At 33.0% G+C, this 14,502-nt stretch overlaps 1 protein-coding gene across 1 annotated transcript in view; it reads right to left on the reverse strand.

The window, feature by feature from the left end:
• Positions 1-14,502, reverse strand: part of LOC142333352 (uncharacterized) — a 388,438-nt gene that overhangs the window by 264,492 nt on the left and 109,444 nt on the right. The window contains exon 3 of the mRNA XM_075380375.1: positions 4,838-5,032. The gene's annotated coding sequence lies outside the window, so the exon portion shown is untranslated. The remainder of the gene's footprint in view (positions 1-4,837; positions 5,033-14,502) is intronic.

The raw sequence follows: 14,502 nt of genomic DNA on the forward strand, positions 1-14,502 counted from the left end.
GTAATTAGGATATCATTAACAACAAAATATGGATTTTTTTTAAAATGGTTATCAAACTAATTATATATTACACAACCCACTGGGTTGGTCTAATGGTAAACGCGTCTCCCAAATCAGCTGATTTGGAAGTCGAGAGTTCCAGCGTTCAAGTCCTAGAAAAGCCAAATAATTTTATATGGATTTGAATACTAGATCGTGAATACCGGTGTTCTTTTGTGTTTGGGTTTAAAATTAACCACACATCTCAGGAATGGTCAAACTGAGACGGTCCAAGACTACGCTTCATTTACACTCATACATATCATCCTCTAAAGTATTATCTGAAAGGTAATTACCGGAGGCTAAACAGAAAAAAGAAAGGTTGTATATTAGACTAAAAAAAAACATGAAGATTCAGACGTAAAATTGGATAAATATGTTCATCTTTTATTCTAATCTGTAGATAATAATACATTATACGGATAACTTCAACAATGCGGAGATGTGCTATTCTACTGATAAAGAAAAAAAGGAAGATGCTGACACAACATTTGCCTGGATGGACCAATAGAAACTGTGGTAAAATCTTGACCCATCAGAAAATATGCGATTAATTATAAAATAAGAAATAGGTATGATTAAAATGTTTATAAAAATATATATATATTAAATGATTTATATCTTCTACAAATGTAAAAATGAATATTTGTTTGATCCGTACCCGTTGCTATACCATTGATCCGACTGCGATTAAACTTTGGTCATTTGTTGTGTGAACGCCCGCGAAGGTCTCTGAATTAGTTTAAATCCGTTAAGTGGCACTGGGGTCGAGATATTTCGAAAAATTTTATTTATGGTCCGATTTGGCTCATATTCAAAATATGTGTTATTTACATGGAAATAAAGGAATACCTCCCCAAAAAATGGGTAAGGTAGGTGGCGCTAGGGTTGAAATATTTAAAAAAAAATTTATTTATGGCCCGATTTGACTCATATCCAGAATATATAATAGTTACCTGAAAAGAAAAGTTTTTGCAAACTATATTCGCTAGGTGGCGCCGGTGTCGAGATATTTATGAAACAAACAAACAAGTAAATATACAAACAGACTTTCTTCTTATATAAAAATATAAAAGCCAATGTTTGTATGTGTGTTCGCTATAGACTACAAAACTACTGGACCGATTTAAGCGAGGGTTTTTGCAAAATGGTCCGTGTTGTCCGGAGAAGGTTTAAAGCTATTTAACTCTTAGATCTGACTGATAGAAATAAACTTAGAGGTATTTTAAACCGACTACTGTGTTGAGAGAGTATTTTAATTAAATCCGATAGGTAGTGCTATTTGACAATTGGATTTATTTACATTTTGTCTTTTATAAAGTGAAAGGTTTTTTCTTTTTTTTCTTTTCCGTAGGAAGAGAAAAAAGCTCTGCCAGCCGCCGACAGGCCCGCTCTGACGGTAAGTACGGGGCTCTCACCCGCTAAAAAACCTCCCGTCTAGTCACACAGGAGACAGACCTAATCCACATGGTATGTACACAGCCCCTGCGCAATCACCCGGGCGCTCTTGTCACCGAATTAGAATAGCTACAGCGAGTCCCCAGGAGATCACCGGGGAACGATCACTCCGAGGAGCCCCCGCCTACCCAACTTCTCAGGCTGGCCGCCCATAGCCGTCCGGCATCGGTCTCTCCACCTCAGATCAACTGCAGTCTCCCAGTCTGTTTGCCCCTCTCCGCTTCTGCCTTGTTTCTAATTATGGCTGACACCCCAGTCGTCATTCTCGTCCAAGCAACTCTGTCAGCCAACATCACAATTATTACATTATCCACATTTACTGCGCTGTGGCTCATCAAGGCAGCCCTCAAGTCTCTCCATCTCGTACATGAAAACACTACGTGTTCTGCCGTATCCTGCTCTCCACAATCATCGCAGCATCTCGTGGTACTCCTACTCATACGGTACAAGTAATCTTGAAAGCACCCGTGCCCTGATAGAAACCGGGTGAGCTCGTAATTGGTATCACCGTGCTTCCGCTCTACCCAGCTCCTGACGTCACTGATGAGCCGGTGTGTCCACCGCCCAGTCTACGCCGCATTTCACCTGTCGTTCCAGGCTCTGAATATCTCATCGACAGCCACTTTCCTCTCACTCCCCGAAGCAATAGAATGTTTCAGCCTGGCCTGCAGATCAATCGGTGGCACACCAGCTATGACTGATGCCGCTTCTGTATCTATCGTGCGGTACCCTGCGATAACCCGCAGATTGAGCCGTCGTTGTTGGCTCAACAACCTCTTCCTGTTGCGTGCCCTATCAAGAGCATTTCAATTGTATTCATTTAACCTCTCTCTCTCTCTCTCTCTCTCTCTCTCTCTCTCTCTCTCTCTCTCTCTCTATATATATATATATATATATATATATATATAAATTCAAATCTATCAATAGCGAAGCATTGCTGGGTCTGCTATTAGATTATAAAAGACATAATTGAAATAAAAAAATAAAAAACTAATAATTCAATCATTATTTAAAATAAAATAAGTAATTAATATAAAATCCAATAATAAAAATAAATAATTAAACAAACAAGATATAATCTGCAACGAACTTCAAATGATAAAAGATATTAATCCAATAAAAAATAAAAATAAACTGTATAAAAAAAGAGCACATCCACCTTAACTTAAAATTTCAAAATGAAAAAAACTTATGAAGAAATTCTTGAATAAATCAACTTACCAGATTACCAGATACTTAAGAAAATGAATTTCATTTCAGAACGACCAAAACTTCTTAAAAGTTTGATATTTTCTCTTTAATGAAATTTTTTGAAAGATTTCATAAGAAAGCTAACTACTGTAATGGGTACCATGATTAGACTTCTGGAAAATTTCAACATATCTTCTCGTTTCATATCTTGCAGACCCAAAAACCACTGTCAGTTAAAAAGTTTATATATATATATTTCACAGTCTTGTGGACACGATAAACGTAATTTTACAGCCAATCACTTTCAAATTCATACATAAGATACGACGACCCAAAATCGAGATCGAGTTCGTTAATGGAAAAAATTGGACCATGGGAGTTGAAATGGGGAAAGCTTTTTCGAAAACAAAATATTGCTATAACATTCTTATTAAGTAAAATACCGAGTTGGTTTAAAGTTCCTACTATTCTTTGGATAAGGGCCTAAAACTTATGCAAGTAAAGTTTTTTGATATCACCAACCGCTGGCCCATGGGATGGAAAAAATTGGTTTCGAAGACAAAAAAAAATCATACCTCCCTTAATACGATCGAATCAGTTTTAAGTGGTCGTTAGTCCAGTAAACATTACCTAAAATTTTTGTCTGAAACAATTTTTGATATGATCGACCCTTACGGAAAGGGATGACCAAAATGTTGCTGGAATTGTAAGAAAATGGGGGTTGTCGTATGCTGAACATGTGAAACTTTTTTCACATGCAACTATTGTCGTATTGAGTAAATTTGAAGTTTTTCTTATCTTTAGGTGGAAATCTTTTTTATCCCCTATTTTTCCCCCTGCCACTCGGAACCAGACCCACAATTAAGCATGAACACGGTTCCGGGTGATGCCTTTGCCTCTAGTCGCCAGACGTGGGAAACATCAGGCCCGGGTATGATGTTCCCGGCCTCCATCATCCAGCAACCGGGACTCGCTCCTTTGTGCTTCGCCTTTAACAGGGACACACCCGCCGGCACTCAGTATTTTAGCAGAGGGGCTCGAGAGTTCCCGCACTTCGTCACCACCGTCCACCACTCGTAAGGTATAGTATTGTGTTGAGTTATACTAAAACAGTTCAGTTGTTTGGTTTGATAGAGGTGGATATTTTATTTTGAAAGAATAAATTATTATACTTTATACAAAAAAATTGTACATTCATTTCACAAACACCAAGTAAAGTTAATATTTTTAATTTTTTAAATATCTAACTACGTGATGCACGCATATTGGTGTGCAAACAAAGATCTATATTCTATTTTGTATCTTGAAAACTCATTCTAATTTTTTTGAAGGGTGCACAAAAGATATTAAATTTTATACGGGAATAAATATTTAATAATAATGATATGCTTAGCCTTTTATTTAAGCGCTAAGTTGTAAATTTCTTTTGGAAGATATACGTATAGTTAGCAGATGAATTATCTGCTACTTCTACTATAAGTCCTGTCCGTTTAATTTTGGTTCGACTATTTCCATGTTTTCTACATTTAAATAAAGTAAAAAATATGGAAATATAAACACTCAATCCGATGTAATGTTTAAAACTCTAAAATAGATATAATAAAGAATCAGGATTGATTTCAAGAAATTCAAGAAAATCGAGAAAAAACGATTTGAGCGGGTGAGACAATGCAGAAGAGGCCATAACAATGATGGGAAATTGGAAGAGTTTAACATCACTATTTATTCGTCGGATCACAACTTAGGAAGACTCATTGCTAAAAGTAGTTTTGAGAATGGAAGTAGTTGAAACGCGTAAATTACGAATGTTAGAGTGTCAATGAAACTAACACTCAAATCAATTACGAATCCTAGCGGAAATATAAAATATTGTAAAACTTTTAAACAAGAGTTATCCAAGATATTATAAATTAGCCTGTACTATTCTTTGTTTATCCAAAATTATGCAGAATACAGTTTTAATCAATTTGTGCTACGTGACATGAAACAAAAGTATAGTCGCAACATATAAGTGGCACATTATTAATTCGTGTCCATGGTAACCATGATTTGAATGAAAAGTTTTAATAATAATAAGACAATAATTTCTTCTCCTCAGAATTACATTATTAAATGAAAATACTTAAATAAGAAATATTGCTTTACTTACATGATTTATAAATCTTTCCAGTAACAGAGTACATTTTTAATTTTTTAATTCTGGTTTAGCTTTATGCTTATTACGAGATATTATATTTTATTAGTCGTATTAATGATTCAGTATCTTTATTTTAATCTATATGCGTATTTACTGCGTATTTTCTATTTGTAGTCGAATGTAACACAACCGTACAACTTTTCAATCCTGCAACACAAAGAGATGACAATTTTTTTAAGATTTACAAAAGTAGCCATATATATAATTACTTAAATCAATATATTTTCATATTTATTTTTAAATAAATTACTAAATAATGAAAAAAAGACACTCAATTTAAAACTATAAAATATAATTTATGTCAAACATCATCTATTTGGAATACTAATTTAGCTTACAGAAAAATATTAAATACTTCTGTTCGGAAAAGATGTGAATCAAACAACGAAATACAATTCCCATAATAATGATTATGGATATTTTAATTGATATAAAATAAAGGAACTACAATATACTACTACTGATAGTTTTAAAAATAAATAAGACGTGAACAGTCATTTTAAAAATTTTTTATTATCAAAAATTAATTGAAGATACAAACATGAAGAAAACGAAATGCTGGAAACCTCTGAACGAACTAAATTTATAAGACGGAGCATGTAAACAGGAATACGCTTGAAAATGATGGTTAAATATAAATAATTAAAACGTGATGGAAGCTAAAACACTTATCATTAATTGATAGTGTAAACTTCTAAGGGAATAATATACTGACCGTTATCGAATTTATTACTGTTTTATGTAACAAATCTTTGTTGTCACTTTTGCAACACTTTTCTACTATTCTTGTTTTTATGGTTTATTAGTTGCTATCTCTTGTAAACTAATACATTTATTTTTTTTAATGAAGTTATGGGAATTAAAAAAAATTAGTTCATCTTCAGTACTTTCATTTACATAAGAGCTTTTACTATTAAAATAACGTGTAGAAGCTTAATAATTTTAACTTTATTATTTCAAGTATAAAATAAGATTTTGTACGAGATCATTCGTAAATTTAAAGGCGTCGTTAAGTACTGCTACCTTTTCTTTCTTTTTCCTGTTTAGCCTCCCGTAACTAACATTTAGATAATTCTTCAGAGGATGAATGAGGATGATATGTATGAGTGTAAATGAAGTGTAGTCTTGTACATTCTCAGTTCGACCATTCCTGAGATGTGTGGTTAATTGAAACCCAACAACCAAAGAACGGTATCCACGATCTAGTATTCAAATCCTGCTACCTATCGGCGCAATTCGTAAATCCACCTTTTTGAGGAAAAAGTAACGTAATCGAGTTCCGTGGTTCATCAAATGGAAGAAAATAACGTTGTCTAACAAAATTCGAGGTATTTTTTGAAAGTATTTTCATTACAAATCTAACTGAATTAAAATATAATGTTTCTATTCTTAATTTTTTTTTTCTCCCATTTTCATTTCACTTTTATCAGTCATGTTTAGAACTATAAACTTCGCCGTGCCGTCCAGTTCTACGGACTCTTACCGGCGAAGTTCTAACGAACTACTTAAGTTTTATTTACATTGATTGATAAATTATACATGAAATGAAAGAGCAACTCAAACACTATTCCTATAAGTGTTCAATGTAACCAGTACACACATCCAGCCAATAGGAGAGTTCATCCAGTACTTTAATCGGCAAGTCTGGAGTAATTGATTCGGCAATTGCTTCATACTGAGTTACAAGTCGGGTAGGTCATCCAGTAATGGTGGAGCATACACTTCATCCTTTATAAACCTCCAAAGAAAAAAATTGCGCGGGGTCTGATCGAGCGAGAGTGGATCCCACGGCTAACAAGCCCTGTCATCTGGTTCCTGGCGACCGATTCAGCGGTCGGGGAAAATTTCATTCAAGCGTTCATCGTTATGCCAGTTAGGAGGCGCATTATAACGTTGCCAAATAAAGCTCTGTGGTTCGTTTTGCAGTTGAGGAAAGAGCCATATTTGTGGCATGTCAAGATAATCCACCGGGTTGGTCTAGTGGTGAACTTGTCATCGCAAATCCGCTGATTTCGAAATCGAGAGTATTGAGGTTCAAATCAAAATAAAGGCAGTTACTTTTATACAGATTTGAGAATTAGATCGTGGATACCGGTGTTCATGGTCTAAAAGCAACTAACGTTTACTAGGATTTGAACCTCAGAACCTTCGAGTTCAACAATCAGCTGTTAAATAAGTGGTTTACGACAACGAGTTTTAAAGTAAACCAGCCCGGTGGGCTAGTCTAGTACGTGCTGGGTCAAGTGGCTCAAGTCTAGTATGCACTGGTGGATCAAGTACGCAGTACGAAAATCATTTAAGACACCAAAATGAACAATTCTTTACTATTCAAATAACAAAGTTCATGAAAGATGAGCCAAGTATTTAAATGTATCTGTTGAATAATAGCTTGATATCATTGTCATGAATTTTTTTTTTTTCTACTGACATTTATCTCTTTAATTACTGAACGATCGTCGAATAACAACGAAAAACATTACTATTTCATGAGGGAATTGAATTTGTAAATAACATTTCGTGCAAATGCAAACCATAAACAGTAAGTCTTGACAAAAATGTTTCCATCCTACCATTGTAATAGAGTAAATATTACAATATTACAGTATTACGTCTTACGCGTTTTTTTAAAATATATTTAGATTTTCATTTTTGTCAATTTTTTTGTAATAAGTTAAGGTGTAGTCCTTACAATGGCACAGTATTTTCGCGCTTTATTTTTTCAATAGGAAAACTGATTTTAATCAGTATAAAGTAGAAACTTTAAATATTGTAGTCCGTATTAAAAGTTATCTTCACCATCAGATTACAGCTCCCTTAAAAATTCCTAGAGCCGCATTAAATTTTTACCATATTCCTTAGAGAGTTACGGCGTTTAGTCTCAAGAGAATTACAGTATAAACCGCATTTCATAATTTATTTTAAAATAAGATACTGTGGAATCGTAAAAATGAGAAAATAAAGATTTTATTTTACAACTGAGTCGCTATAAATAAGAAGTAAAGGTGTAGATTTTGTAACGTACAGGTAGTATTGCAGGGGTTTAGGAAATTCGTTACGGACAGCAGATACAGGCAAAGGGCTATAAGGTACCATTTCAGATTACAACTAAATCACGCCTGGACAACTCCGTAAATAAGTAGTGAGATCCTGTAGTGTACACACACACAAATATGTATATATACACACGCTACGCAAGGAGGTAATGGTGGGGATTGAAGTGAGAAAGAAGAGGGAGATTTACGTATATATACGTGCTTACTGTTAGGTACCGAGATCAGGTTTGCCAACCTCTAGTAGTAAAAGCTATGTTTCTCTCTTTTTTTATTCTATCTTCCTTTATCGTTTTTTCTTTAGCTTATGTACTCGACTCTACAATGGTGTATTCTACTTTTATTCTTCTTTGTATAAAAAAGGATACGACAAGAGATAGAAAGAAAAAGAAAATACGGGCAAGTATAAAAGAGAATGGTCTTTGGGTGAAATGGTAGGGATAGTTGTAGAGGAGAAGTTCAAAGCGTGAAGGTCGTTAAGTTTACAGCTCTACTTTAATGGTGGGGGGGACGGTGGAGAGGGGAAGAAAACGAAATGGGGCATTACACAAGGGAAAAACAAATCTATGCAGATAGTTCTGTACATACATGTTTTATTTCATACGATATATGTTTTAACATTTTTTGTCGATTATAAATATGCGATTTATTATATTTTCATATGGAATTATTTATAACCGGTCAGACTTTCTTCATTTTACGATCGTCTGTATCAAAATGTTTCTATAAAAGTACTAGAATTCTAGATAACTTAGAGGAAGATATAAAAAAACATAATAAGAAACATATTGGGTTCAAAGTTTAAAAAATAATGATATAACATTAATCGCCGATAAAAACTTATATCTAAAAATTTATAAACTTCCAGACATAATGAGAGAAAGCAAAATCATTTTCTATGGTCATATCAGTAGAATGAACATACTAGATTTACAAAGCAATTAATTAAATTCTTGGAAAATGGAAAACTAAGAGCAAATTTTACAAACAAATCCAGAAAACTTTAATGAGACTTTAAGACTCATAAATCATAAAAAAATTATTTAAAAAAAAGAATTAAGATTTGTAAGATTTTTATCCAGGAAAAAATAACTGATCCAAACGTACCCTGAAGTGGGTAATTCAAAAAAAGTAACTGACGGATTGTGAAGGAGGTTCTCATTTTAGTCGACATATCGTCTCACTTGTGCAGTAACGAACAAACTAGAATTTTATGATATTTTTTAGAGAAGGTTCTTTACTATTAAACGGAATTACGAAAAGATCAAGATTTTCCGTACAATTTTTTTTTTTTTTTTTTTTTGTATTAATATAGCGACTAATATCTTTCTGGTGATAAGAAGTTAAGGAAAGGTTTCAGTGATGATAATAACAATGATTCCTTCGCCAAGTTAACGCTACCATAGCTTCTTTTTTCTCTCTTTTTTTCTGTTTAGCCTCCGTAATCATCGTATTAGAGGATGATATGTAAGAATGCAAATGAAGTGTAATCTTTTACAGTCTCAGGTCGACCAATCCTGAGATGTGTGATTAATTGAAATCCAATCACCAAAGAACACCGGTATCCACGATCTAGTATTCAAATCCGTATAAAAATAACTGACTTTACTAGAATTTAAACGTTGGAACTCTCGACTTCGAAATCAACTGATTTGCGAAGGCGTTCACCACTAGACCAACCCGGTGGGTTGTCACTAATCTATTTAGTTATACATTACATAACATCATATCTTATTTATTACATCCTTATTGGGTGACGAACATCTCTAATTTAATCCATGAAGAGCAAATTTTTCTTTCCTTTTCCTGTTTAGCCTCCGGGAATTACCGTTCAGGCATTACTTCAGAGCATGAATGAGGATAAGTATGAGCGTAAATAAAGTGTAGTCTTGTACAGGCTCAGTTTGACTATTCCTGAGATGTGTGGTTAATTGAAACCCAAACACTAAAGAATACCGGTATTCACGATCTGGTTTTCAAATCCGTATAAAAGTAGTTACTTTTCAAGCGTTCAAGTTCTAGTAAAGGCAGTTGCCTTTACTATTTGAACGCTGCAACTCTCGACTTCATAATCAGCTGATTTGGAAAGATACTTTGGTGGTCTTTCTTTTTCCTGTTTAAACCTCGATAATTACCTTGTAGATAATACTTCAGAGGATGAATGAAGATGACATGTATAAGTGTAAATGTCTTGTACAGTCTCAGTTCGACCATTCTTAAGGTCTGTGGTTAATTGAAACCCAATCACCAAAGAACACCAGTATCCACGATATAGTAATCAGGTATTTTATTGTTCACTAATTTTAAATTGAACATATTGCTAGATACACATATATTTTTTTCTTTTTTTTAAATCTCCAACACCACCGTTAGATATTGCTTCAGAGAATGAGATGAAATGACAATTTTTTAGCATATGAAAATGCTAGGCCTGACCTTGATTCGAACCCGGGACCTTCGGATGTAAGGCTGAAACGCTACCGGTCGCGCCACAGAGACCGTTAACGTACACATTAGGAAAAAATGAAGCCACTTTCAAATTTTTCAACAAGAAATCTTTTATTTTGTAAAAATCGTTTGATTTTTTGTAATAGAATACAAATTTCTAGAACGGCACTCTTCGTTTAATTTATATTTTAATAGAAAATTTTTAAAGGTAAAATTTTTCAACAGTAAAAAATTATTTACAAAAACTATTGACTCTGACAAATATAAACTCACTACTTTATTAATTGTTAAACGTTTTTTTAAATTTAAAATATAAATAAACAAGCAGACCGTTTTACATTTCAAAATAGTAGTTTTAAACAAACAGAATAAAAATAATATTACGACAAAAATGGAGGTAGTAATAATATCTATATGCAAATTAAATTTAAATTTAAATATACACAAAATTTCATCCATTCAGTTTTGTTCTTTAAACTAACATTAATTTCATTTACGGTTTGTGATGTGGAACACAAAACTGTACCTAATGTCAAAGCTCTATTTTCTGTTGGAATATTACTCTTGTGGGTTTTACATTTTATGAACTCATGTTATGCATACTAATTCTAATTTTATTATTATTATTTTTAATATTGTTTATGTATTCTTGTCACGGGATAAAACTTAAAAGAACAAAACTAGCTTTATACATTGATGTGATTTTTACAACTCTTATTAAAAAAAATTGCTATGTATTTATATATTTACCTTCAATACTTGCTCTCTTTAATTGTATAATAAATATATTAAAATTTAAAAAAATTGAGCGGTTTTATAAATAAACAAGAATTAATAGAAAAGAATAAAATTAGGTCGTGTAATCAAGTAAAACATATTTTACCTAAATTTTAAGGAATTAGTGAATGGTTACTATTAAACATATTTAACACAACAATATATATATATATATACATATTAAAAATAAAACTTAGAGAAACTTTAACAATAAATAATCAAGAAGATAATAGAGTATTTCAAAAAGGAAAGAAATATTCTAGAAAATGCGTTTATGAAGTATAATAAACCTACGATACTTGAAATATTTACATAAAATTTATGGTTTTCAATGAAATTTAAAATAATTCGTCAAAACCCTACTCTTTCCATTTACATTTTATTTAGTTACCACTCCCTCCCTAGAAGGTTTGGGCATTAGGTGGTCTCATACAAAAAAAAACCTTTATCAAATAGAAAAAAATGGATAATTTCATATTGCTACGTTTAACCCTTGAAACGCTTTTTAATAGTTGCCATATTTATGACCGCACACAAAGGAAACTCAAGATAAATTTTTACAATAATTATTTTTAAATAAATTTAATAATTTAATAATAACCATGGAATTTACGTCAAACGAGAAAAAACTGAAATAAATTATATATATACAAAATGATAAATCTAAATAATAAATAATAATAAAACTCAAACACCATAAAGAAATCCAAACCGTGAAAATTAAAAAAGGGATAAATGAGACATCAGATTATTATTTTTTCCAGCTTAAAATTAACTTCATACCAAACAAAAGAGAACAAAGGATGAAAGCTAAATCCTGAAAGTTAACGTAGAATTTTAAAAGAGAAACAATAAGAATTTAGGTATAAATTAAAGAAAAACTGGAAAGAAACAACGAAGAATTTGGTAGAAATAGCACAAGAATTAGCCCCTCTCAACATCAAGAAGAAATGTGCCTGGAGGAATGGTAAGTATGAAGAAGCAGTCAAAAGAAGACATGACGCATGGAAAACCTGGAACTCCAATAAATCTACTGAAAAACTGACCATATACCAAAATTTAAGGAAAGAGGCCCATAAGATCTTGAGAAGGGAAAGGAGAGGATTTATTAGGAAACAGGTCACAGAATTTGAAGAGAACTTTAAACGAAATAATACAAGAAACTTTTAGGAAGCTTTCAAATCAAAAATCAATTCGTACTCAGCTCCTAGCCTATGCTTCCAGAAGAAAGATGGCACTTTAGTATTGAATAATTAAGAATTGCGAAATATGGGGGAATACTTCAAGAATCTTTTCAACTGTGAAACGCCGTCAGTAAAACTAGATTTCAAAGAGAATAATCCATAAAACCCGGTATTTAGCCCCCCTACCAAACAAGAAATACTGAAAATCATCAAATGGCATAAAAATAATAAAGCTTCGGAAGAAGATGAAGTGGTCGCGAATTTGTGAAAGTTAGTAGATGAAGACCTCGTACAAAAGACCAGAGGAATATTTCAGAAAATTAGGGAGGAGGAAAAAATCCCGAAAGGATGGAAGGCATACACCCGCCGCATAAGAAAAATTCTAAGCCGGATGTCAACAATTATAGAAGTATTTCATTGTTACCAGTAAAGAATAAAATACTGTCAAAAATACTACTGAATAGATTAGACCTCCAAATAGATCAAAAAATAGGGAATACCAAAGAGAGTTTCGAAAAGAACGATCATGTCCCGAACAAATACAAAGTCTGAAATTGATTTTAAAATATTCCGCGTCGAGGAACAAACCCATCTTTGTACTTTTAGAAAGCATATGATTCTGTAGAGAGAGAGAGAGAGAGAGAGAGAGAGAGAAAGACGCTTTGAGAGAATACGGAGTTGACCAGAAAACTTTAAACTTCATTAAACTCGCTCTCACAAACACAGTCTCTAAAATATTATGGGAGAAATAAGCGAACCTTTTCTAGTCAAAATGGGGTTGCGACAGGGTGATGATGGACTATCATCAATTTTGTTTAACTTGCTTTTGAACAAAATAATGAAAACTTTTTGGCATAAGAGTGCGAAGATTGGGATCTAAAAATCGAAAAGTCAAGATAAAATGTCTAGGTTTCACCGATGACCTGGCTCTTTTGTCTGAATCGTAAGAAGACACAGTAGCAAAAATAGAACAGTTAACAGAAACAGCCTAGAAAGCAGGCATACAGCTATCCTTTATCAAAACGAAAATCACTACAAACATAAAATCAATCACGCAAAAGACAATAGAGACTAAGTACGGAAAGATAAAAGTCACCAACAACTTTAAATTCTTAGGAAAATTTATAAGCAGCAGAGGAATAGATAAAAAGTTATAGAACATCAAAACTGGAGAAGCTTACATTTATTGTCGAATACATTTACAATAAGAAGAATTTCTCCAAAGCCGCAAAACTGAGACGTTATACAACTGTAGTAAGACCAGTAATCCTGTATGGGACTGAAATATTACACCTAACCAATCTCGAAAAATTGCTCAGCTTCGAAAGAAACATATTAACGCGCATCCACGGAACGAGAATAACAGCGGAAGGATACAGATTGAAATCTAACAAGGAGGTCTACCAAAATCAAGAAGACCTAAAACAGATGTAAGGAAGATAAATTTAAATTTCTTGTTACATATGATCACGATGAATTCACACTGGTTAGTTAAAAAAATCTTTGACAAGCTGTGGAACATGAAAAGTAAGTCGAACTACCTTAAATAGATGGAAAAAGACCTTCTAAGGATTGGCTTGAAAGAAGAGGACTGTTACGATAGAAATCACTTCCGAAGAATAATTTACAATGCTTAAAAGTTCTTGTGACAGGAAAAAGGAAAACACGAAGAAAGTGGACAGATGAGGAAAAGCGAAGCCATGACAAAAACAAATGAGAAACACTTGGAAAAAAAATAAAAGAGTCAAGAAACAAGTGATACTTGCGTGAACCTAAGTTGGCCTATTTGCATAAAAAAAATTAAACAACCTAGATTTTAGGAGAAACATCGGGCGATGGTGTCATTTTTTTCTTTCTTACTTCCTTGTACCAAGTAAAGGAAGTATTGTGATAGCAAAAATTCTCGGTTTTCAGGTTTCAACGAAAATATCCATTTTGTCGATACCTAAATCTATTTTGACTAGTTTCGGCGTGACATTTGACGTACGTATATATCTCGCACAACTCAAAAACGATTAGCCGTAGATTATTGAAATTTTTGATTTAGGACTGTTAAAACATCTAGTTGTTCACCTTTCCTTTTCATTGCAATCGACTGGACCAAAAGTGCCCAAAATGCAAAAGAATCTGGATTTTGGATAATTACTTAACTGCAGTA

The sequence above is a fragment of the Lycorma delicatula genome, chromosome 12, assembly GCF_047948215.1.
Source record: "Lycorma delicatula isolate Av1 chromosome 12, ASM4794821v1, whole genome shotgun sequence".
Taxonomy (NCBI): domain Eukaryota; kingdom Metazoa; phylum Arthropoda; class Insecta; order Hemiptera; family Fulgoridae; genus Lycorma; species Lycorma delicatula.